Raw genomic sequence first — 24685 nt, forward strand, 5'->3', positions numbered from 1 at the left:
GGTGTTTTGTGTTGGCTTTGTTTGGTTTTTTTTGGTTGGTTGATTGGTTTTTCAGAGGGTAGGATTCAGAAGTCACATACCGCTCCCAAGACACCTGTGGGAGTCTTCTACCTCTTTACATGTGGCTGGTAGGGTGAGTGTTACGAAGTGTAGGGTATGTTACAAAGCTGCTGAAATTGTCCTGTGAGCCTGGCAGAGCATAAAAAGGGTCTGAATTCCAGTTTCTATATCCAGACCCAGTTCTGACCACTGGGTGAAGCGTCTGAAGTGAGAAAACCTAACAAGAATGACCATAGTGAGCACTGTCTGAGTTCCCATGCAGGTGTAGCTTCAAAACACAGTGTTTTCTGTAACGCTGAGGCGGAAGAATGGAGACAGGGCAGGACAGACAACCCCAAATAAGCTGGGACGGCTCTCCTAGATAAACCTTGCCCAACACTACTTGAGTTTAGGCTCAGTTCAGATAAGTAAATACTAGTTGTCGTATTGAAACACATTTATGTATGCTTACATTTTCTTTGGAGCCCGGTGCTAAGATTTTTGGTATGGAAACAAACATAAGCTGCTCTGCTATCAGTGTCTCCTTCCAGGGAAGGACTTTATGTTATACTGTGCTTGATCTTGGTGTCACTGGCACTCTCAGCCATTTCTGGTCAACGACTGGAACCCGATAGCCAGGGCTAAATCTTCAGTCTTCTGAAGAGTCTACTGAAAAACACAGGGCTACTCACCATGACAAGAATAGCTTGCACTTGTATTAGGATCTGAGTGGGACCAGGGAACTTGGATTTCAGAGGTGGCTGCTTGTGTGGTGAAATAGCTTTTTGTTAAGTCCTCATCTTTAAGGGGAACTTCTTTCCTTTGCTTAAGTTTCCTCGTGGTGGCTGCTGGAAGCAATCTAGGTACTTGCAGTCTAGAGTGTTAGTCTCTGCTCTTGGTACCTACTATGCATATGTGAGTTACTATACAAATGTGTGGGTGGCTTCTCAAACTGCGGTATTGGAGACTTGAGGGCCATTTGACCTTGAGGCTCATCTTTGACAGATTCTTTTTTATTGTCAGACTTCTGGAAAGGCAGATGTGCTCCTTGCTGTCACCTTCACCAATGACAAACACAAGGCAATCAAAAGGGATTTATCAGTAGTCCTGCAAAATTAATTTCATAAAAGAGTTGATCACTGAACAAGCAAATACAGTTGGGAAGACAGTGTTAAGATATCCTCATGCGCTTATGGGCAACTTTTTCCTATTAACAAATGCCAAATATTTTCACTTTTGATACTGTTGTCGAACTCCTGCATTTTATACCACTATCTTAATAATCACTTCAGTGCCATGGTGTTCACTCAGGTCTTTTAAGGTGATTTTTAACATTAGTGTGGTCACCCTAGTGGTATAAAAAACAGTCCATTGATGCTTTGTAAGTAAGAACTTGGTCGCTGTGGTACGTGTCAGCATCAACCAGAGTGTGTTACTCCCTGGCTGTCATTACCTTTAATTTGTGCATGAGAAGCAGGCTTGTGTTTGAGGTTTTTATCTTAAACCTGTGTTCTCTTTTCTGAAAACAATCTCCCTGCTAATATTTAGCAATTGTATTACTCTAAGCAATTCTTAAAGGAACTTTTCTTTAAAGATCTGGAAGGGTAGAACTAGAATAGTGAAACTGCTTCTTGAGCAGGTTTCCTTCCATATGAGCCTTGCTTAAGAGTCCACTGTTAGAAGCACTGTGGAGCCTGGGACAAGTAGGTCATCACATGCTATATGTTATTCTATAGCTAATGCCAACTGTAATTTCAAGTGCTCCATGTTAATCTCTTCCCCTCACGCATTGTTACCTTGTGCAGCATTAGCAAGCCACATGCTGATCCACTGTTGCTGCATGGGTTTAGAAAATAATCTACAGGCCCACAATGATGTAAAACATTAAATATTGTTTTAAGTATTGGAGGCGCCATCCTGCTTACACGGTACTTAGGGTGGGCAGCATGCCAGCATGTTTGCTGGCATGTGGCTGAGAACTGGAGTATGCCCGCTCACAGTGAACAAAGCAAAGCCCAGGACAATAAGGCAAGAATGATGACAGACAGAAAAGGACTGGTTTATGGGCTGTGCTATTTGACCATAATATCAGCTTTGGAGACTATACTGTCTGGAGAGCTGAGAGTTTCTTTCTACACTTCTGCCTTACTGCCTGCACCTGCCCATCTGAGGGCAGGCAGGAATGAAAGGACACTTTATAGATCTTCCAATAGCTTGTCAGTTAGTTATTGCATTGTACATTTGCACTAGCTGCCTAACACTTGTTCTCTCACTCAGCATTGCCAGATAGCACTAGGCTGAATATATTTCTCCTTGATTTGCTTCCCTTCTTTTTGCAACGGTAAAAAGCCTGGATGTGCATGGGGGGGGGGCCCCCCCGCGGGGGAAGCCTGTGTGGTGCATGTGTGACTGACACAGTGGGAGCCACTGGCAGATGGGAGCTGTGAGAATAAGCGTGGGAGCTGGGAATAACGTTTTCACCCCATCCTGGGGAATGCTGCTTTAAAAATCCTCTCTGTGTGCAGGAAGCATAGGTGGGGTAGTGCCTGCTGCATCATTTTGGAAATCTGTGAAGGACCTGTATGCAGACACCTCTAAGCTGTGGCTTTTCTTTCTGCTCCAGAAAAGTCAGTTGCCTCTATAGCCCTTCCTGTGGAGTAGGTCATCTTTGCTCTGTGCTAGTTATTCTGGTTGGCGGGCAGGGACTCATGATGGGCTGTTCTTCAGCCTCCGGCTTTCAGCTATGAATCCATACCTAGGCTCACCTTTCAGACAGGACCAGCTAGAAGAGATGGAATTTTTCTTTTCCTGTGTTGTCTTGGACCACAGTGGAATTAGAAACCATAGGGAGTCATCCTGTTTCCATATTGAAAAGCTATAGTTGCATGATGTCAGCCTAAAAGTTACAGAACCTCTGATGTTGGCAAGTGTGGTGTGGGCAACTGCTTATCCCTCTGAGCGCAGCCTGACCATCTACATGCATTTGTCTGGTGTAAGCTGTCTGCTGCCTTGTCCTTACCTGGTGTGTTTCAAATATTTGGAACCATTGGTCACCTTTAACTTCCTCATCCATACATCGGTTCCTGTCTGCTCCCAAATTCCTTGGGAGGCTGAGCACTCATCCTTTGCAAGGCAGTCTTGCACTTCTGATACTGTTGGAAGCATATACCCATGAACTACTTGATGCACTTCAGTATATTAGTGTCTGTATGGAAGAGACAGGAGAAGAGGGTTGTTCATGAATATTATCAGTCCTAATAAGTGTGGTATTAATGCAGCCAAAGATACAGTCTGTTTATGTACCCACCCTTTAATTCATGTGGATGTCCTAATTGTGTGAGAACTTGCAAAGCCATAAACTATATGAACTTGGATGCCACACGTTTCTTCATGCAGTATTTCTTATTTCCTCTGTGGATCCTTCTAACACCAAGTCTCCCAAGAGCTTCAGAGACATACCACAACTTAAATCTCTCTTTCATGCGTTGACTTCCTTCAACATCTTCTTGCTGTGCAAAGCCAGCCTGTCACTGACTCTAGATTCAAGCTTTTAAATATAACTAAATTATAGCGGTTTGTGTTGCCTGGCCCAGCTGGACTAGAAATAGGCACCTTTTCCCATTAGTGAAGCAGGCATCTTTCTTCCACTGAATGTGAACTCCTCATTAGCCTTGAAATATTTCTCTGCTCCCGGCCCCCAGGTAACAGCTTATTTGGCCAAATCCATTAGTCCTTATTTCTAGATACTGCTTTATCTCAGAGGGCTTCTGAAGTGATTACAAGTGTGTCTAATATAGGTAAGGTACCTGACCTAATTTTCATGTAACTGGCACAGATTATTTACTGAAATTGCAATCTCTTCTAAGAGATAAAAGCAGGCCTTGCAGAGTACTGATAGCAGTCATGGAGCATTTATAGGACACAGATGAGACTTCTGAATCTTTCTCCTTGGATTCTAAGTCTGTGTCTGCTTAGACTTTTCTTTTGGAGAGTTGCTGTAACTAGTTAAATTGGAAGAGCAAATGAATAAAAACCAGAAATGCAACTTGGCTACAAACCCTTAAATGCAGTTGTCCTGGGTTTAGCAGTAGCAATCATTTTTCTCCTTCTTGGTAGCTGGTGCAGTGCTGTGTTTTGACTTTCAGGCTGGGAGCAGAGTTGATAATAATGATGTTTTGGGTGGGTGATGGAGGCGGAAGGGCCACTGAGGAACACCAGAACAACCAACAAGTGGATCAAGCTGTCTGGCTGGGGTTAAACCACAACAGCAGTACTCTATTTTTTTTTTAAACCTAGCTGACTGGATAAGATAGAGGATATGCAAGCAACACTTTTCTGCTGTCCCAGTGAGCTGTTCTTTCCCTTGCTGCCCAGTAGCAGGCAAGAGTCTCCTGTTCATGTTCAGGTACACAGTGGGTCTCAAAGCTGAACTGTGGAGTTTGAGTGGTGAGGCACTGGAACAGGCTGCCCCAGGAAGTTGTGGCTGCCCCATTCCTGGCAGTTTTCAAGATCAGGCTGAGCAACCTGGTCTAGTGTGAGGTATACCTGCCCATAGCAGGGGCTGGAACTAGATGATGTTAAGGTCCTTTCCAACCCAAAAAACTCTGTGATATTCTGAGTGTATGCAATAAGCTTGACGAAACAGAAAGCAGAAGGAAGATACTACTATAAGGCTATATATATTGTCTGTAAATGTATCACCCTCTCTCCTTTCACTGAGCTGTAAATAATTGAAAAATCCATGTTTGACTATTTTTGGAGAAGATATTCCCATATTAAACTGGCCACCATACATTGTTGTTTCAGCCTGAGCGTAAGTACTTTGATGTATTGGAAAAAAGTGATAATGTGGAAAACTGAAAATTACATGGGAAAGACATGAAGATGCACAAAGAAATGAAATTTCATGCATCTTGTTAAATGGACTTAGGAAATACTCATCAATGTAATTTTAATGTGGTTTAGGGTTTTGTTTTTTGTGTTGTGGGGGTTTTTGGTTTTGAGGTTGTTTTTCTGTCTTGTTCACATGATAACAAGATGTTTTGTTTGACCAACAAAATGGAGCATTAGCTGAGAGTACTGGATTACTCATAGCACAAATATGGCTGTTGTGTGCAAATTTTCTATGTTCTGCCAAGGTCAGTTTGTGGGGGTTGAGATGAAACCGTTCCCTAAACTGTGAAAGTGATCCTGGGTACCCAGCCTGCTGGAATGCCTGGAGGTTTTATGGATTCCTTCTCCTTTAAGCCTACTAGCAGGGTATCTGATAATGCAGGCTCTCTTTTCCTGCCTGCATGACTCTAGTAAGGCTGCCTTAAAGGAAAGCACTGCTTTGTTTACTGACATCTTGCTTGTCTCCAGAAGGAGTGTTCACAGCAACCTTTTTTGTAGATAAGTATGGCAAAAGGAACTTCAGGTACTGGAGGACATGAATGTAGCATTCATGTTTAGATGTGAGAGCAGACTCACAATAGGGGTTGGAAGGTTTTGGGTTGTACTCAAATCTCCTCTCATAACACCTAGGAAAGGGGTCACCTGTTGCCAGCAGTTCAGTGGCACTTCTGCTACTGACCTGGCTTAGCACTACATGTTCTGTTGTGCAGGTACAGCCTAAGGGGAGGTGCAGTGGCCCAGAGACCAGCTTTTAGGACTCAGAGGCTCACAGGAGTAATGACCTGAAGCCAAGCTAAGAGGCAAGTTAAACCCAGGCAGCTTTATGCGTCTCTAGTCTGACACCCTCCTTAGCTGAGAAACCTAATTTGGGAAGGGCTGGTGGAAAGTTTCATGTTGTTCAGCTGATGGGAACAAAAAGGAGCAAAACAAGGTTTTGGCCTGGGGCTGAGGATCTGCAGTGGGCTGCTGCTTCTCACCAGCTTAGAAAGCGTGTGCACTTGCTGGTCCTATGAGCAGGCAGGTCTTTATGGTCCCTGAAGGTTACTGGAAAGACTACTCCTGAGGCTGCTTTCCAAAACACCAAATATGTTGCCCCTGAATCAGGCTGACTTTGCACTCCCCCTTGGAGCCTGGGATGCTCTGTCTTAGGGCAGGACCTGAAAATTAAGGTTCTGTTTAATACAGAAAATAGGACTAAATTTCAGTCAGACATATAAAGAAATAGCAGTGAGCAGAAAGATACCTTCCCCCAGCTGAAATTGTCCCTCTTTTCAGACCTGTAAAGAGGACCTTGCTCAAACTCCTTGACCTTTAAAGTATTGCTGAGATCTCAAGCAGGTCTCAGCTCTAGCGTATTTACTGTCTGAATAGAAACACTGCAGTCTCACCCTGATTTTATCTGAATCAGCTGCTACTGCTCTGGAGCAGAAGGAATCAAAACCAAAATTAATATCTGAATAAACAGTCCATTAATCTGATGACAATGGTTGTTCTCCATTTCAGGGTCCAGCAAGCAGCTGGCACTGTGAGCTAATGAGAACACCAGAGCTGTGCACACTTGGGGAAGGTGGGGGTAGAGAAGAAAACAGAACAAACATTCTTTCTGTAGCTTGGAGCTAAGGGGATTCAGCCAAAGGTTAATTGCTTTCTACCCTAAAATGCTGTGAAGTGTTGCTACGTGGTGTCATACAGCTGCTCTGTTCCAGCCTAGGGGTGTCTATTTCAGTGGTGGGTGGCATGAGCCAATATCTTCTTAACCACACGAGGGTGTTGCAAGGTCTCTTGAGTTAAGGAGTTAAGACTTCCAAAAATATGGTCGAGCTTGGTTCTTCCGGATATCACTGCGCCATGGAAGTGATGAGCGAAAATACAAATGAGCAGCCCCTCTGCCTCCTTACTTCTTTCTCACTGGCAAAAATGTGGTAAATTCTTGGTGGATGAGCCCCGTGTAGCTGGAGGAGCTGGGGACTTGAGGAAAGGGGTGGTGTTGTGCAGTCTTGTGGCACTGACCAGGTCCTTGTCTGGAGATCATCATTGTGGAAGACAATTAGAATAGGATATTTCAGTTGTAAGGATCCTACAGTGATCATCCAGTCTGACTCCAGCTGATACTTGTGTGATTAGATAGAAGTAAATGAAGATGTTTCTAGTCTCTGACCTGTCTGTAGGGTGGTTAAATTTCTGATTTTAGTGTTTTTAGGTGAAATCCCACTATTTCAGATAATTCTGTTAGTATCACGTCTGTGACCTGCTTGTCACTGTCTCTCCTGCCTGGTCATTCAGCCCTTTCCTTGTGAACATTGATTCCTTTTACTTGTGCTTTCAACACCTATTTTAGTTTATGACTCTGTATCTTAAGTTTATCATGTACATAGTTTAAATTCATCATCTGTTTTTCTTAGTTAAAGACCTTCTCTAATTGAATTCTGATGACTAACCAGTGGCTGGTCCAGACACAGGATGGGAAAAGCTTGCAGGTTTGGTCCATGCTGAAATCTGCCTGTGAATAAAGGCAAATATCAGAAGTAATGATTTGATTGGTAAAACAAATGTTTAGAACCTAAAGCTAGATGCCTGAACTTCACTTAAGCTACAAAGCTGCATGGGTGGACAGGATGCATTGTTAACAGCATTATAGCAGCCCTCGTGTGAAAAGATTTTAACTTCCACTGCCCTTGCCAAGCAGGCACAATGCTTTCCACAGTGGGGTTTGCTGTGACAGTTGCAAAGAGTAGCAGTAGAAATGCTCTTCCTTGGAATGCCTGAGACACCCTTGACCTACTGAGGCAGCATATGGTTCCTGTCACTGTGTGCAGTGGTGGCTTTATCCTTGAATGTGTGTGGAAAGCAATTTCTTTAAAAGTCTATGAAATCTTAATGTTCTCTCCTGGCTCCTGCATAGTCATGATAGCATCACTGGAAACTGTTTTGCATGAAGCTCAACGCAGGCATCCATGTTTCTGACATGAATGGTAGTCATGGACTAGCATGTCCAATTGTATAGATATTACAGCCTTTAACTCTGTATTATGAGTGTGTTGTAGTAAGAGCTTGGAGTATTCATATGGCTGTTGTAACTGGCAACAGAAGTTGCCTTGAAGAGCAACCTTTTGCCATGAGACTCTGCCTTGAGCAAAGTATCATAGAGAAATTCTCCTTCAACCAACTCTATCTTGATCACTGTAAACCATGACTGTCTCTTCTCTGTAATGTTTTCTGATTGAAACTGGGTGTTAATATTTTCAAAAAACCCAACCAAACCTAACCTTGCCTATTTCTGTACCACTGACTTGAGCTTGAGCAAGTGTGTGCTTGTTTAATTTTGGAGCTTGACTATTTTCAATGCCTAGCTCAGATAAGGAGGGGTTACCTCTTTGATTGTTATACTGAATGACAGGATGGTCTGAGAAAGCCCTGGAGGTTTTATTAGTGTCCCTTCCTATCTCAGTCATGTGTGAATGGCTCAGCCTTCAGTGCTGTGCAGCCAGTCTGGTTCCACCCAACTGCAAAAGGGCAAAATGTAGGATCACAGCACTGTTCCAGATAATCAAGTTTTTTCCAGTCTTAATTCCACTCAGTAAGGAGAAGATGAAGGCAACAAGGGGAGCTAGGCACAGCTGTGCTTTGGGCTCTCATTTGTTCTCTTAAGTAGATCTGTTCCCCTCTTTTTCTGAGAGTGAAAGAAGAAGCCCTGGCTGGTTCACTTCTAGAGAATAGTTTTAAGTTGCATGATGCTCAGCAGCTAATGACCAAATTTGGAGTGTGGGCACCCTTAGTGTTTGGCAGGCTGGATAAACTGCCACTGAGAAACTTGCCGCTCACCTGACAGCAGTGTGCCTTGAAGCCAATGATATGCCTGTCTCCTTGCAATATGTAATCCTGTAAAGCACTCCCGAAAGCTGCCTCGGTGAGGGTTGGCCCCTTGTCGTTGATGGGGGGAGAAAAGATGGGGTAAGCAGACACTGGGCTCAGGTGGGAGTGCCCTTCTGTCCTGGGGTTACTGCTGGGGCCAGGCTCTTCCAAGGTTTCTCACCCTCCCTGCCTTGGTTTTGAAGTGAAAATAAAGTGAATAGGCCTCTGGAGTTTTGCCACATGGAAATTGATTAAAAGACCTTTTCAACAAGGTGTTGATGTATTCTGCTTTTGAAGTTTCCTACTGCAAATAGGATGATGTACTCTCCCCTTTTGTTGGAGCTGGGTATTGCAAATAGGATGAGGCTTTCTGCATGTCAGTACAATAGAAAACTGTAAGGTGTTCTAGAAGAAACTTGTCACAGTCAGCAGGATTACCTAAATTTTCAGAGAAAGCCACAGCCCAAACTACCAGTGGTAAAGTTTAAGGTATCACTCCTATTTTCTTTTCCATACTTGCCTTCTGACCTAACTGAAGGTGCTGAAGCTGACTTGTTAATTTACAAGATGGATGGTCACTGAGATGGTAGGGTGGCGGACTGGGTTTGTAATATTACTTGAATGGCTCTATTAGCAACACTTTGTATGAGTAATTTGGTAGAATAGTGTTATGAGCCATCTGCCTGCGTCTGCACTTGCTCAGCAGCCTGAAGGTGCCCTTTGAAGTCAACCCTACCGGAGATGACCCTAGTAAGTTCTTGGATGATTTTTATTCCTAGAACTTTTGCACAAACTTGGCATCAGGTGCTATCTTGAAGTCCTGGATCTTGTTGATGAAGCATATGGGAAGCCTAAAAGATGTTGCAGGGTCTTAGAGATCTCCAACGTAGCTTTAGACTTTTCTGACTCTCATGGGAAACAAATCTTTCCTTGTTTTCTTTATTTTTCCACTTGATAATAGTGTTAAACTAATTTTCTGCGAGCCTGCCTTCAACTGCCTGGCTAATTTATACTGGAAGTAATTGGACACACCTAATGAAAAACCAGGTGGAATTTTGCTGTGAACTGCAGTGTTCTTTTCAAGTCGCTGGTCTCTTCCATTTGATAATTGTGATAACAGCAGTTAATCTGACTTACCCCCTTCCCTGCCAATGATGAAAGCTTAAAATGAGTTTTCAAAACTGTAACTGTTCTCTAAAACTTACTTAACAAAATGGCATTTATTATTCCCTTAATGTCTTGCTATCTGACATAAGGCTGCTGTGCAGCCTTCAGAGGGCTCTCACTAGAATAGTTAACTATGGCAAGTGCCACCTGTACAGTATGTTGAGGTTTTCCCCCTCTTCTGTAGGGTTCACCGAATACCACCTTTGTGGTCCTCTATGAAGAGATCCCAATCATGTAGGCTTCTTCAGCCTTTTGCAAAGTTGTGGTGAGGTGTAAAAGCCTATGGGCGGCTTTTGAGCACAGAGGCACAACAGAGGCGGGAATGAGCATGCTGCTGACATCTGCCAGCTAGCATGGAGAGTTCCCACCCTCTGTGGTGGGTGCTATGGGCTTTGCCTGAGCTCTGTGGGGCTCTTCTCTGCACTTGGGTCCTTCTTGTGATCTGCTTACAGAAGAAAAGTCTGTGTACTGGCTACTTCATGAAGGCTCATGAGCATAAAGCATCCAAGTGTTCAGCCTGAAGCCGTCTCCTAGAGCTGTGTTCAAATCAACCTTTGCACTACGTACTTCTCAAAGACTTCAGTGTCTCAAGTGTCCATCAAGTCCTTAAAGCAAATGAAAGGATCTGAAGCACAAAGGGATTGCAGCTGATTCTAACTCAGGCTTGCCAGGCAGCAAGGCCAAGTCACTCCACCATCTGCAAGCCTAACGGCAGTGAGTCTGTCTGGGCAAGAGCAAGAGCTGAGCAGAAGTTGTGCAAACTGCCTTATGCTGCAAATCCTCGCTGTCTCGAAAACAAAAGCATTAGGACAGAACTAACTCAAAGGAATTGCTTACAGCGCCAACCCTTCAAAGACTTGGTAAGTGGCATTGCTTGTTGTTAGTTCAGCAGTCTGTGCTGGGCCTGTATTCTTGACCTCCTATGGCTGTCCTTTCTCTGCCAGAAACGGCATGAAGATAGTGTTTCCAAAGGAGCGCTTGCTTTCCCTTAAGACATGTGAAGTTGGGCCTTGGTATTCCTTCTCCATGTGGTTGGTTGTAACCCTTGAATGGTGCAGGCATTGCTAGCTTCCCAGTTCTTGAGGCAGCTGAAGCAGGGCTGAGAGCTTGGCTGACAGGGGCTTTTTGTCTCCAGAATTAAACTCTTGGAGGAAATGGATGCCTTGCCTCATCTCATAATAGACAAATCAATTTTTCCCTGTCTAGCATAACTTCTGTGGGGCAGACTTACATTTATGTTAAAAGTTCATGTCCTAGAAGGCTTTTTAAGCCATCAAGAGGGCTGGAAGGCACTTGGGCTGCTGCAGTTACAGCCTAGTGATCAAGAGCTTCTGCTCCATGTTTGTTCCTGTAAGGCTCTTAGCCCATCTATGTGCGAATAACTGTAGTGCTATGAATTATTTTTTGTGGAAACTTTAGCTGTTGTGCTTAGTGGGTTTACAGGAGCTTTTTGAGTTTGCTTTTAATGTGTTTGTGTTGGTGGGGATACTGAGTGGAATTACATGCCCAGGCTTTCAGATAACTGCTGTAAATACACAGATCTACTCTAGTCTCTTACTTCACAGTAGCAGCTGCTGCAGTGTTACAGAAACTTCATCGCTTTGACTGCATCTTATTAGTTCAGCACACTATTAATATCCCAGCAGCTTTTTGTATTAATTTCCACACTTAATATTGGTTCTCTTTCCTTCTTCCCTGCCCCCCCTCTTCACACTCAGTGATTAAATTAAGTTCATCTTCAGGCTTTTTCATTTAAGATGTCCTTGCTGCCCACATCAAAGAGGGGCTTCGGACTGTAAGCAGAACAATTGTGCTAACAGTCACCAGGTATATTTAGTGGTAGTGTCATCTGACATGCATTTATTGCTCAGAACTAGCATCTTTTTGCTTCCATATGGAGTATTTGTAATGCTGGCAAAATCTTTCCAGAGAAACAGCTGCTGATTGGCTCCTCTCGTCTATTTGGGGAAGAATCTGTCCTTAAATACTTAGTTATTCTGCTTGCTAAAAATGGCATCAAGCACTTGGCACTATCGGGACGGACTCAAAACTTTACTGAGGTGCATTGGCTGTGTTTCACCAAGGCCTAGTGAATCCTTGTCTTCCCCAAAGAAATGGCTGCACATGTACCAGCAGAACAACTGCTGGGTGTAGCCACATGTAGGTACATCTCAGGCAAGTCACTGCATGGGACTCTAAAATGCAAATTACAGCCTTCCTCTCAAGGTTTTAAACATCACATTATTATGGTTAAGTAGCTCTGTGAAAAAGTGATGGGACCAAGGTACAACTCAGCTGCTGTTTGTTCATAACGTAAGGAAGTCTGTCCCAGATGGCAGCAGTGCCTCTTCTTTGGGGTGCTGGATATCAGTAAGGTGGAGAATAAAGGGTTTTTTTTGAGTAGAGATTGAGACCCAACTCACCTCTGATAATAACCAGAAACAGGGAAGGAAGAGTCTCCATCAAACATATGACATAACTCCCAGTCCTCAGGTGAGTAAACCATCTGTGACAGCTAACTCTGAGTGAGGCACAGGTCCTAGGCTGAGCAACTCACCAAGGAGAATGAAAGTATTCTAGCTCTTTGGTTGAGGGTAAGCACTTGCCAATTGTCGTCATAGCTCACAAGGTCAGAAAACCATGACATCAGGCAGCTGGCAGAGTAGTGAGGAACTTTTTTTACCCCAGAGCCCATGGGGGTTTCTCACCTCTGTGTGACACCTTGCACAACTGAGAGCAGTGAGGGCATTCCTGGAGTATCACCTTGAAACAGCCTGGCTTAGGGCATCCTGAGGGTCTAGAACACTGAAATGCCTTCCTGCCCAAAATAGTTTGAATTAGTTGATCTGGCTGGCATGCTTCCAGCCTTCAAGGAGAAGTGGGGAGGCCTGGCTACTGGTTAGCAGGCTGGGCTGGGCAATAGGAAGTTATTAATAGCTGCTCTACCATGGAAAGAATGAGTTTGGCTTAGTTGAGATGCAAAGCTGGTAGCTAGTACAGCGAGCAAATGCTGAAAGTCTTACGTGTTAACATTTGAATGAGCAAGTTATGCTCTATGGAGAGCTTTGAGCCTCATGGCCTGAGGTATTTCTCCTTTGAATCTGAGCTGTGTGGTCAGGCTGTACAAGGGCAGGTCTGAAAAGAGGCTGTCAGCTTTTGGTGAGCCTCAGGATATGGTGGATGTTTCTTCTGTTCCTCAGCAAGTTTAGTTTCCCTCAAGTTAGCGTATGTTCAGTTCTCATCTGTAGGAGTCAGCTCTGGCTCTGAAGCAACTTGATTTAAGGACAGAAAAGTTAGAAAGATGCTTTTCCACATGCGCTAAAGTTTTAGTAAAGGAAGATTATCTAAAAAATATAACCAAATATAATAAATAAACCCAAACATGACCAGAACAAAGGGTGGAGGAGATTTGGAGAAGTAAACGAATAAAAATTCCCCTCTTGAGTGGAATGGCAATGAGGAACTCCGTATGGAGGATAAATCCTGGATCAAAGGTTATAGTAAAGCACACAAGTTTAATAGATCAGCTTTTCCAAGAGTCATGCATATCAGTGCAGTGTGAATGTGTTTTATCTTCTATGAATTTGCTTAACTCGCTGAAAGAATATTAAAACTTAACATCCTTCAGGGTCTGGAAAAGTTACTCTTTCTCAACTGAAATGGGAGTCCAGCTTTCAAGTTGCTTTGGACATGGTTTGCATGTAACTTCACTTGGAATATGATGAGGACTCTGTCCAGATAAAAATGCACCTCCACAAGTCATGACAGCCTCTTGCCCGGCTCTGGGGACAGCTGAAGTCAGGTGGAGGTTCCTGGTGTGTGCAGCTATGGAGTGTCCTGGTCCTCTGGGATGGGACCAGCTCCCACTGGAAGAAGAGGAGGTGCATAGGATTTCACAGAAGGTGCTTGGCGAGTGTCTTAGTCATAAACTATACCAACAGGTTCTCTCCTTTAAATGGCTTTTGGCCGAACTATTATCAGAGGTGCTTTAATGATTCAGTTGCAGTACCTGTTGGGTTTGTTCTTGCGTCCCTTTGACTGGAGTTTGCCTTTTATTTTTATTTATTTTCTCCTTTTTTGCAAGGTGAAGTCTGTTTAGTGCTATTGTCTTTAGTCTCAGGCTTGTATTTCTCTCTATGTCCTTCATAAAGTTCCCTTCAGGAACAGCTACCACTTGCAGGAAACTGATGTAAGGCTCTGGCTTAATATACAAATGTCTTCAAGCCAAGCCCTGTTTCAAAGGGATTTGCATTATACATCCCTTGTAACAACTGGTGCTTCTTATGGGAGCTGCTATCTACCAGAATAACTGCCTGGATCATGTTTTGTCCTCTCCATCTTTAAGTTCATGCTTCTGATTGTCCTGATTAGAAAGAATTTCCAACAAAGGAGGAGGGGCAGTGAATAAGCTGATGGAATAGCCGTTTTTTCCAATTAAAATAGTTCTTCTCTCGACTCCTGTGGAGGAACTATTTTCTTGGTGCTTGTTGCTGATCTGTGTTCTTGTCTGTTTGATTTCCGCCCTGAAAAACAGGTGTAGAGATGCTATAAGTAGCAAGAAGTCTAATGCATGCAGTGAGTTCCTTGCAGACTCTAAATTACACTTTTCCTTCCTGTGCCACAACCTCAGGTCTGTGACCTGCAACTGCAGCATATTTTCTGTGACTAACAGCTGTAATTCCCTAATTATCATGCTCTGTTCTCCTGCTGTGCTGTAGATTTTGTTACCAAGGAAGCAAACTAAGTTTCCTTGTTCCTACCCTTGCCCTCTATACTTCCAACTGTTTCAAATCCACCATTTGATGCAGCCCATAAAGACAAATTACTATCTCTCATTTCAAATATTCAGAGTCTCCTGAACATATTACGTATCTACATGCAGGGGAAGAAGAGGGCAAAATAAGTTTTTTGTGGCCTGCCTTTTAGTGAAGGCAGCTGGTTCAAAGCTATTCCTAGTTTAGCAAAAGAACCCTTATTAGCTGTAACCATCCTGTGCAGAGTGCTGGACTAAGTGGTCTCAGACCATGGACCCAAGCCCAGGTAAATGGTACTTCTATGAAGTGACTGATGAAACTTCTGTAAAACCCTGGAAAATGGTGTGTGTTAAACCCCAGTTTAACACAGGCTGTATGTGTGTGGTGTAATTGACATACAAACCTCATTGTCTGAGGATGACTGACATGGTAATGAGGTCAATGGGTCACTTTCTTTTTGCCCTCTCATCTTTGAGGTTAGGGACAAATGACTGTATGCCAGATAGAAGTGGGAATAAACCTGTGCTAATCTAATGATTAGAGCAATACATCCAGACACAATACATCCATTGTGACAGGTAAGCAACTGATCAAAATGTCACAGGAACATGTTAAGCAGCAGGAAAACCTTCAAGTTTCTACAAAAAGCACAGCTAAATATTTAACCTCCTGAGTACCCAGAAAGTATACTTGTTTCCTGCGTGCACCTTAGGCTTTATTGGATGAAGTCTGTCATCCTCCTGAAGGGATGCTTCTAGGTAAGTCTAATGCTCTGTACAGTTGTAAGTTTGGACTTGATCAGTCTAACATGGCTGTGTTCAAAACACTTGTGTAAAGCCCTTGGTGAGAGTCAGTGATACACAGGAATGCTCTCCACAGGCCCGGGCTCCCATAATTAATATTTCATGTGTTTCTCCAGAAATATCATCCAAGCTGTAATGCAAATGATGTCTCCCAGGTCACAGGATAAAAATCACTGACTCCAGAGGGACTTGTTTCTTGACTCTTCTGACCATTAAGCTAAGATGGGGGAGAATGCTTCTTTCTCTGTATCACTGGAGATAAACCCAGAACTGCATCTAGAAAACATGACACCCAAGGAAGGCAATACGAGGAATTATCTGCTTAACCTCAATCAGAAGACAACGAAAGCTGAAGTACAGCTGCCAAAGAAAAGCAGTAAGTTTAGACAATACCACAGATTGCCCTAGAAGTAAGGTTGCCTAGCAGTACTTTATGTACAGACTGAGCAAGGGGCTCTGTAGTGTGCATTATATAGCTGGCAAGCGTGGGTCAGGTATGGATGCCCATACATCTGTGGGCCTGTTGTAGATGTTATCTGCACTGCAAAATAATGGTGGGAAGAACCAGATGACCTCTGAAGTTGCTTTTATTCCGTTTCTGTGACTCTGGTCTTGTGCATAGTGCTTAAATGTTAAGTATTATACACCTTAGACGGTAGGTGTCAGAATATATGTAACATGGAAATTTGCTTTTAAGATGCATTAAACTCGAGGTTAGAGGTGATAGAGTCAATCTTTTGTACTTCAGCTGTGGTGGTGGTAGCTCAGCAGATGTTTTGACTCCGTGGCACCATGGGGTGGCGTTATCCTGTAATATCTATGTTAGACTGCAGCTGTAACAACTGCTAACAAATCTGTGGTAGCATGAAAAGTCTGAATAAAATTTAAAGATGTTTCTGGTAAGAACTGTAGAAACCCACTGCATTTGCAAACTTTTTCTGTTTTTTGTTCTTTTTCAGGTATAACAAAGGATCCAAGGTGTCTTTTGCCCTTCAACATGGGCTGGGAGAAATTACCCACTACTGCTCATTAAAGTGGTCACAGTTCCTGGGGGGATATAGTTGGCAGTAGTGTTATGCAGTGGAAGTTGTACTCGTTGTGTGACAATTCTGAGTTGTTCAATGCGTCCAGGTTTCATAAATTCTGCAGGTAATGTTGTTGTCCCGTCCCCCCCCCGCCACGGGCTCTCACAGATGTGCAGTTCTGATGGCCTCAAGCTGTGAGTGAGCTACTTGTGGTGCATGACTGCTGGTCAGTGCGCCAGAGGGGAAGAGTGTGCTCACCTGGCTCTGAATAACTAAATAAATGAGGGAGTGGAGGGGAAATAAAAAGTGGGTGCCAGGAGGGGGAAGGGATGTTCATTTGTGAGTAATCTGATGAATGATTCTAAGAACACAACTAATGTAGTAGCTCGTTTAGAAACTGCTTAACATACGTTTTTATGGACCAGAATGGGTATGATGGACTTACTTAGGTTACCTGAGGGTGTTGGAGTGTGTATCCAGTTCTCCCAAAAGAGGCAAGAGGGTGAGTTGATAGCCAGATTGCTTAAATGAAATGCTTTACTTGGGAAGGAGGACACACAGTTGGCGAATAAAATGAAGCTCTGACCAGAGAGCTGTGATCCAAGTCATCCAAGCTAAAACCCAGATTGCACAGGCATGGGTGCTGTACTCTGCATGTAATGCTAAGGCAATAAAAGCTTACGGGTTTTGTTGGGTTGGGTTATTTTCTTCAAACAAGAGAAGCAGAGCAGCTGTGTTGGGTCACTGAAATTAACCACTGTTACGAAGTTATGAAATAGTTTTGGAGGAATGAGTGTCATTCGCCAACTTCTACAGTGTTCTACTGCTGTGCTGTCCAGCTGTATCATTAGAGCCGTACGGGGCTTGCTTACATGCTGTTACCACCTATAGTAGTGCCTCAAGTGATGCTCAAAAGCACGTTGGCGCTGCTGAGGGTCACAGGGAAAATTGCCTTGGGAAGGTAAAAGACTGAGATGGGCAAAGAGATGCTATTGTTGCTATTTGGATGTGTTGTTAAAGGTGGTGGGTGGAAGAAAGGCCTACTTTGAGTGAAGCTGGATGGATGCTGCCTTCACCCTCAGCTCTACTGCCAAGGGGGGGGTGTGCTTTGGTTTTGCTTCCTGTCTCTACCACCAGTGTGAGAAAGCAGGCAGATGGGAAACCAGAACTGCAAAAACATCCCCTGGTGTACAGTGGGGGCTGCTGTCAGGGAATGGACTAAGAGTGGCTGTACAATGTTGTTAAGAATATCTGTTCTGCTGTAACACGTCCAATGTAATAAAACAAACATGTCTTAAAAAAGCAAACAAACAAACCCACTGTGATTAATGTTGCAAGACTTTATTGAGCTTGTATTATGGGACAGCATCTTCCTCACACAGTAAGTACCTGTGGATGGGAACATGACAAGGATAGAAACAAGGGGAGGACGTACATGGTGCTGCATGTAGGTATGTATGGTGGTGAGTGTGCAGTGAGCACATACAGTGCATCATAGGTAGCCATGTTGCGTGTGGTCAGGAAGTGGTATTGTGTGATGCGGTTTGTATCATGAGCAGTGTATGTTGGCGTATACCCATGGAATGTCCTGTGGGATGCGTTGTGTGTGCAGTGTCATATGTGGTATGCAGCACACATTTGTGGTGTCATGTCTACAAGCATGGGTGTAGTGTCATGGGTGTGCAGCAGCATGGGGTTGTGTGTGCAGCATTATATATGTGGGGTGTAATGTTTGGTATGTTACAGGTATGTGGCAAACGTATGGTCTTATAGAAGTGCAGTGTGTCCTGCAGTTGTGTTTTGTGGATGCAGCAACTGTTGTGGAGCATAAGTACAATATCGGAGTGTTTGTGGTGCAGTTCTGCAATACATGTGGATGGTCAGGTGTAGGCACACAGGAGTATTGCATACTCACAGGTGTGTTGTGGTGGAAGTCTGTTCTGAGTAGCAAGCAGAGGTGTTGAAGGGCACACACCACTTTGTGACTCACCTGCATGAGCAGCAGCCAGGTCCTGTCTCCCTTCTGTCATGCTGTGGTTTGTATCCCAAGGGTGCAGCATGCACCTGTTCTGTTCAGGTTTGAGTAGTGGGGTTTGTCTCCAGGGGGTGGTGTGGTTTGTTCTCAAGTGTGGTGTGCACATGCAGTTGGAGTGATACATGAAGTGGCACCGATGTTCCTCCACCCATCTCTGAGGGATTTCGCTGCCCTCTCTCCTGCTCCACATGGGTGCTGGGGGCTGCCTGTAGCTGTCTGGGGATGAAGTGTGCTGTTGGGATGCTGGCCAGTCTGGCTGCCTGCAGCCCTACTGCTGTTCTCCAAGGCTGGAGGGGGTTTATGTATCCCTCACTGAGCAGCTTTCCTCTGTATGAGCTGAAGGCCTATTGCAGCAGGGGGTTGTGTTTGAGGGGTAACACTTGCTCTATGCTGCAACTCAGTGGGTTTTCACTACGGCAAGGCCCACCCTTATCAGCCACAGGCCAGGCCTCAAGGTGAAGGCCAGGCAAAGCACATTCAGCTCACATTCAGCACCTCCATCACAGCGGGAGCAATGCTGAGGGCACAGGAGCATGTCCCAGGTGGTGCCTTTGGGGCTAAGCCTTCTGCAGCCTCATGGCAGCAATCCGAAAAACCCTAAATCCAAGGCGAGGTTAAGGGTTAGGGACGTTCCCTCACTGCACCCCTCTGGCTGTGTACCACTTGGGTTAACGCTAGAGTTAGTCTGCTTGGGCTGAAGTCTGGAAAGCATCTGTAACAATCCACCCAGAAACGGGGCTTTGGCTGGGGAGCTGTGTGGAAGCTTTGGCTATTAAGTCTGTGTTCTGATGTGGTAACCGTTGCTTCAAACACAGCAGAACATCACTTGTTTTCAGCCTACTCACCTTAGTGCCCTGGCTCTGATTTATACCACCTCAGCAACCGGATCACAACTCTTCTCCCTTTCTGCTATTTTAACTTTGCTGAAAAAACCCCAAACATATGCATATTATATGCTGAATGTTAGAAGGTTTGTTTGTTGATTTGCAAAGCAGCTGTTTCAATTTGTTACTAGTAGTGTGTATTTTAAGTACAATAATAAAAAATAGGCACAGTAATAAATACACGAATCAGGGACAAAGGGTGCTACTTGTACCTCACTTAAACAGCAAGACAAACCACATGCTAAGTTTCCTTCAGGGTTCTTCCAGTGTTTGCCATCCATCAGAGAAGGCTGATCTGGGCTACTGCTCATGTACAGAGGGGATTTCTTCATCAAAATGTGCACAGAGGCTGTGGGCTCAGCTGCTGCCTGGAACAAGCAACACACATTAGAAAAGATGTAAAGCCTGGAGCCACTGGCAGCTGCATCTTCTGCACAAGTTCAAAGCACTTTCCCAACCTAGCAAGAGCAAAAGGCGTTTTTTTTCTTTTAATATGTGCATGTACATAAATGCTACAAGTACAATATATATATAATGTACACACATATATTTATTTGCATGTAAATACATATATAGGTAGACAGATGACATAGGACATATGTTTGACTAAACCAGTTGGAGTGGCCATTAACAGCCAAGCACATGGTTACCCAGTTCCACCATGGGCTGCATTCTTGTGCACTGCACAGGCCCAGCTAGTAAGATAAAATGCAGCTTTCCCATTTTAGCCTGTGTGACAAATGGCAGAAATGCTCAAACTAAGGAACTAAGGGCCAGCAGCAGGTACCCTCTCACTGTCCAGCCAGAGACCTGTTTCCAACTCCGCAGCTGAAACTGCTGCTGGTACCATTGCAAAGTCCCCATGTCACAGATTTCAAACAGGAAAAAAAAATAGACTTTGGGGAAGAGCCCTCAGGAATGGGGAAAGCTGTATTCCCAGAGACACAGTGGTTCCTGGTTGCAGACAAGAGGGTTCCAGCCCCTTCTCCATGGTGAGGATTCTGGGTGCCAGGCTCCACTACCCCCACGGCCATGGGTGATGGGTCATGCTGCCCAGCTGCAGCCAGGTCAGTGGCCCAGCATTTCTTCCTGTAGTTTGTCCCAGCCCTATGCCTTCTCCTGATCCAGTCTCAGGTACTCAGCTCCTGCCTGAGACACAAGCATGAGGTCAGCTGCCATGCAGTTGTAGTTGGAAGTGTATTCAATACCTACTAAAACTGCTACAACTCTTTATATAAATATACCAAGTATTATATTTTTCTTACTAATATACGATATATATTGGTATTTGTAGATATACAAAATATATATGAAAGAGAGAAACAATATATACACACTTGCTGACCCAAACAAAGACATCTGGCATAACCATCTCACCATCCAATACTGCACAGACAATCCTGTCGCCTACGACTGAGTGCAGCAGCATGTCACCCAAAACCAAGGCAACTGAAAAACCAGACACAAATGTGAGCAGGGGCCTGCACATAGGGTGGGTGCATGCACACCACTGCTATGCCTGTTAGCCTGTTCTTTGGAGGTGAAAGTATAGGGTAAGTTACTCTGTGACACGTTTTTTTCATGAGAGGAAAGCACTCTAAATTTACAAGACAATTCCATTGCTGTAACAGGAGCTTGTACTGTACGTGCATCGTATGGTGCCTTGTTACTAGGCTTATGCTATAGAGACCTCACTGTTATCTGCAGAAGACCTTGTCTCACTGGTCATTTTCTGCACCAAGCTTTGCATTCCTCCCTTTTTCCCCAACCATCCTTCCCCAACAAAGGCTCCTTTTCAGAAGAATTAAGGCGCAAATCATCATATCTGTTCCAAGGGCGGAGTGTGTCAGTCTTGTTTACTCCACGAGGAGCACTGGCATTCATCAGACGCCAACAGCTGGATCTGAGCATTTCCTTTAATTGAACAGGTTTGCAGTCTTTCTGTGCTGAAGCAATTCTCCACATCACACACGCCTGCATACCGGAATAAAATGAAAATTTAAGAGCGTTGGCTAACAAGACCGAGAAGCTTATTGTTTAAACAAGAGGCTGATTGTCTGGGTGCTCGGGTGCCCCATTCCTCCAACATTAAACCCACACGAGGGACAGCAGCCTAATCCACAGCTTGTTGCCAGGTGGTATAGAAATTAATCTTCCATTTACCCAGGCTATTAGTTGCAGTATTCATAAAGGTTTGCAACCCAGTGAGGCAAGTGCCTGAAATTTTCTCCTTGTCATGGAGGGTCATGGCAACGTGGCAATATGAAATATCAGGCTCTGGGAGTGTGCCCTTTGGTGAGAAAAGTGTGGATGATGTGCACTGCAGGGACACTGGCAGGAATGGCCCCCACGACCTTCTGGTTCAACACACGCAGCCCAGCCTCTCTAATCACACAGCAAGTATGCTGGAGGATAGGGGATGGACTTGGAAAGCCCAGGCTTGCCGCAGACCTGAACGTAGTCCACCATAACCTGCAGTGCTGAGCAAGTTTGGTGTTTATGAGGAAGGGAATGTAAATGTTTGGAAGGGTAAAGCCTCGGTAGTATGTAGCATGATCTCTTCCAATTTCTATCTGCTTCCATTTCACTGCAGACCTGATTCTTTGCAGAGCACTGCCACAGCTTTTTACAACACAAAGATGCATACAGTTTGATGCAGGTAATGCAGACATTACAACTTTTTTCCCCATTCTTCCCTAGTGTTTTCCAAATCCCGTTTAGCCATGGCTTTCCTTACTGCCCTCTCCATGGCTTTTATCACCCCAGGAACTTGCTCTTGTGCCACAGGAAGATGGCAGCCTCTTAACTTGCCTGCACAGTGACCAACCTACACGCTGTGCAAATGGAAAAGCAAATGGTCAGGGCCAAGTGCAAGTCAGTCCCTCACCATGTGTTTGCACATGACTCTGACTTGGTGCCCAGGTATGTCTCCAGGGCATCCCAGGTCGTTCCCTGTCCTGGAGAAACGCTCCGCAAAACGCAACCACTTTTCCCAAACAGTAATGCCAGAGTACCCTTTGCTCCATGTATTCCTCCTGTCCCATGTCATAGAATCCTAGAAGAGTCAGGGTTGGAAAGGACCTTAAGATCATCAAGTTCCCTTGCATGGCAGCAATTTAGGAGTTGAGGCACCATCTTCCATGTCTGCTATAAAATTTTCAGCCACACCAAGTCCTTCTATTTCCAGAGTTTAATTAGGCTGAAAGTTCAAATTCTGCAAGATAACAGAAGAGCCGAACAAATCTGAAAGACTTTAAATGCATGTTTTTGTGGATCCCATGAATAGCAGCAGAGCTTGGGCTTAGAGGAATTTGAATCAGAATTATTTTTGTTCCATGTTTGGCTTGGCTTATAAAACATACAGCCAATAATTCCACAGCCTCTGTCAAGCTCATTGCTATAAATAACAACTTACCATTGAAATGAAATGTAAAGGGTCAGAGCTGTGCTCAGAGATTCATGTATCACCCAGCAATGGAGATTCCAAGTGGATTGAACAGAGCCTGAAAAGTAAATTTTCCACAACAGACGGGAGGAATGAACAATGGGAAGAACTGAACAATGTGTTAGTTCCTTCTGGTCCCATATTTTATTTAATCCACTGTAATCCCACCTGCAAGCACTGCCACAGAATGAGCCACTAGACAGCCACACAATCAGACCCAGCCTCCAACCTAAACCTGAAAGGCAGGGCAAAGACCAGAAGCAAGTCTGCAGTCCCACTGCTAACCTCCATCCTTGGCTGTCACTAGGTGGGGCCTTTGGAAAGTTATTCTTGAATCAACAACAGCAAACCAGTTACAGGGACCAGCTGAGGTCCTGGCAGGGCTAGCTGAAAGGCTGGGTCTATTTAGCAGGACAGTGTACCCCTGACCAGTGCTAGACATGATCAAGCATTCTGCTTTTCCTCATTCAAATTTGACTGCAGTAGAAGACTGCCAAGAACTGAGCCAACAGCTTTGGCTTTCATTAGCTGGAATCTCCATCTCACCACTATCCACTGCCTTAATACTGCAGAGGTGCTTAGTTCAATTTAGGAAAACTAAAACTTAACCCTGCTCGAAAGAGTAGTAACTTCTTGCAGCAGGTCTCATCCAACCGATGCAGGACTGTGTTCCCACAATAAATGTGTACTTGAATCCCTGCGCTGACAGCCATATAGCTGGCTCCAGTTCTAGTCATAAAGCCACAACGAGCAGACCTAGTCACAGTCATCATGGGCATTTCTGGCAAAGACTGAACAGAAATGTGTGTATCTGCTAAAGCTGGCCTTCATCTTATAGCTGCAAACAGTAAGAGATCCACGAGTTATGTAGGCTCAGCTACCTCTGTTTTTCTGAAACAACCCTGTTTCCCGACTTGTTTACCAGTCTTAAAATCAACGTCAGCAGAAAAGGGAGCAGCCTGTGCGTGGGACAGCTCATGTCTGCCCTTAAAAACTGGCCCAAACTGGCATAACACAGCAGACTTATGACCAGCTTTCAGCTGAACCAACCAGAAAAAACATACTGCTCTAAGCCCTGACTCAGTGAACAGAGATAGCCCATTGTCCATGACCTGCTTTGAAAGAGAGAGGCAGCACTTAGTTCCAACACCAGCTCTAGTCAGTTTTACTGTGTCTGTTATCCGGGTCAAACAAGCTCTCCAATTCCAAACTTAATTTCATCTCCACACTGCAATCACTAGAGTGCTGCTCTTTCAATTCCTCCTGGCTGAAACTGTGGGAAATGTCAATCAGCTCGGCTGTTCCATCTCCCTCTGAGGAAGGTGAACTGTTTCTCTGTTTCTCAAATCAGACCTAAGCAAAACTTGAACACTAGACTTAACAAAACCAGTACCAAGCATCAATGATTATTGCTTCATAAGGTGAAAAGGATATTACATTAAAACAATACCAGTGTTCACTCTAGAAGAATTGGTACTATCAAATACAGAAGTACACCTACTTGTGGGCTGAAGGAGAACTCTTATCCTAAACCCCAACGTAAAGCAAATTCAAGACTTACCCTGGAAAAAACTCCCTCTTTTAGCTAATGAAAATACAGGGAAAAAAAAGCAACACTCCACCTTATTGATAAACTCCTCAAACCCTCTCTTTGTGACTAATTTAAATTAGGATTCACTTGAGTGATAGTTAAAAACCTCACAATATGTCCCAGACAATTGCTCACAGTTAATTAACTTACAATAAGACTAGCACAGACTCCCAGTTCAGCACAGCAGCCACCTTAAG

At 44.3% G+C, this 24685-nt stretch overlaps 1 long non-coding RNA gene across 1 annotated transcript in view; it reads left to right on the top strand.

The window, feature by feature from the left end:
* LOC133226584 (uncharacterized) overlaps positions 1 to 17726 on the top strand; it is a 55894-nt gene extending 38168 nt beyond the window's left edge. Inside the window, exons 4-5 of the long non-coding RNA XR_009729568.1 lie at positions 15664 to 15884; positions 17554 to 17726. This is a non-coding gene — a long non-coding RNA (uncharacterized LOC133226584). The remainder of the gene's footprint in view (positions 1 to 15663; positions 15885 to 17553) is intronic.
* The last annotated feature ends 6959 nt before the right edge of the window (positions 17727 to 24685 follow it).

This window comes from Neopsephotus bourkii, unplaced genomic scaffold (assembly GCF_033783945.1).
Source record: "Neopsephotus bourkii isolate Nb327-2 ecotype Australia unplaced genomic scaffold, CSIRO-AGI_Nbou_v1 NB_1792, whole genome shotgun sequence".
NCBI classification, from domain to species: domain Eukaryota; kingdom Metazoa; phylum Chordata; class Aves; order Psittaciformes; family Psittacidae; genus Neopsephotus; species Neopsephotus bourkii.